Below are 1,492 nucleotides of genomic sequence, written 5' to 3'. Positions count from 1 at the left end.
GACAGTATAATATTGCGCATATTGGCGGTGGCATAATAGAACAACCAATCATATTTGGGTCCAAATGCAACCGCGAAATTTGAATACGACATTATGATATAAATAACATAAAATCATAAAATCACGATTTTCAATGAAACAACATAAATATACCTGAAATAATAAAGCGGGGAGCACAGACTCTTGCATAACGCATAACATGTAATGCATAAGAATATGTACCAATCGAAGTTCTCCGTTTCTTTCCCTTCCATGTAATAGAGAACTCTGGTTGGTTCAATTTCTTATGCCTCATGTGTTATGCAAGAGTCTGTGCTCCCCGCTTATAAGTTTAGTAAAAAATTACCCCGCAAATCGCCGGTTCGCGTAACGTAACACGGTAGTGTCGCTGCTCTTGGTCTTAGCATCGAGGCACTACCGTCTCTAGTCTCTACTAATTCTGGCAATAAGAAACATTCCATTTTCATAAATACATTTTATATTCTACTTATATGTGTATATAAATGTATATATACATATATATATGTATATATACATATATACACATAATAGACATTATTTTACAAAGTAAATCAACAAACGAACAAAAAGTTGTATTAACAGTTGTTTTAACGTGGTTCAAACTTTTCTTTTTGGAATGGAAATAATTCAAAAATACATAAAGTTATTAGAACATATTTTATTTTTTAAAATAATACTTATTTGTGCTGATAGTTCACTAAGATGCAGATTTGTGTTGATAGTTCACTAAGATACGATCACAGCATATCCTAAAAAATAAAATCAATAGACATTAGCATAAGAATTATAAATTGAGAAAAATACGTATTATTCTATACTACAACCAATTTTGTCGTAATCTTTTCTTAATATTTTCTTATAAACTCGTATTGTTGAGGAACAGATAATATGTTATAATTATACCTGGGTCAAGTTTTAAGAGAGAGATATTAATTTTTTTATATTATATATTTTAATTTACGTTATTTGCAATTTTAGATCTTACTAAAGAATTATATGGATATATATATATATATATTTAATAAGTGGATATAAAAAATGTACCATATATAAGGCAATATATCTGCATGTTTTTATTGTCAATCTTATTGTCTACTTGCATTTAAGCATTTCCTAACCTACAATATTATATATTATTATAAATACTTAAACATATTTATTAACATGATTACATACTTTATTAACACTATCATTATTAATACTCATTTATTTATTTATGATAATAAATTTTGATAATATATATACAGTATTACCTTGTTATTTCTCTTTGTGCGAGTATGTATCCCATATGTGACCACACACACGTCCCAATTTCCTTCTCAATTAATATATCTACCATCACATTGTTTTTAGCATTTAGACTTTAAGTATTTGCGCTTTTACGGAAATATTTTACCTGCCTCGCCATTGTTTAGGCCAACACTAATTCCATATATTTTTTACATTATTTTTAAACAGAAATACATTTAAT

Source organism: Trachymyrmex cornetzi, unplaced genomic scaffold (genome assembly GCF_001594075.2).
Source record: "Trachymyrmex cornetzi isolate Tcor2-1 unplaced genomic scaffold, Tcor1.1 scaffold498, whole genome shotgun sequence".
Classification (NCBI taxonomy): domain Eukaryota; kingdom Metazoa; phylum Arthropoda; class Insecta; order Hymenoptera; family Formicidae; genus Trachymyrmex; species Trachymyrmex cornetzi.
Note: the sequence above shows the minus strand (reverse complement) of the source record.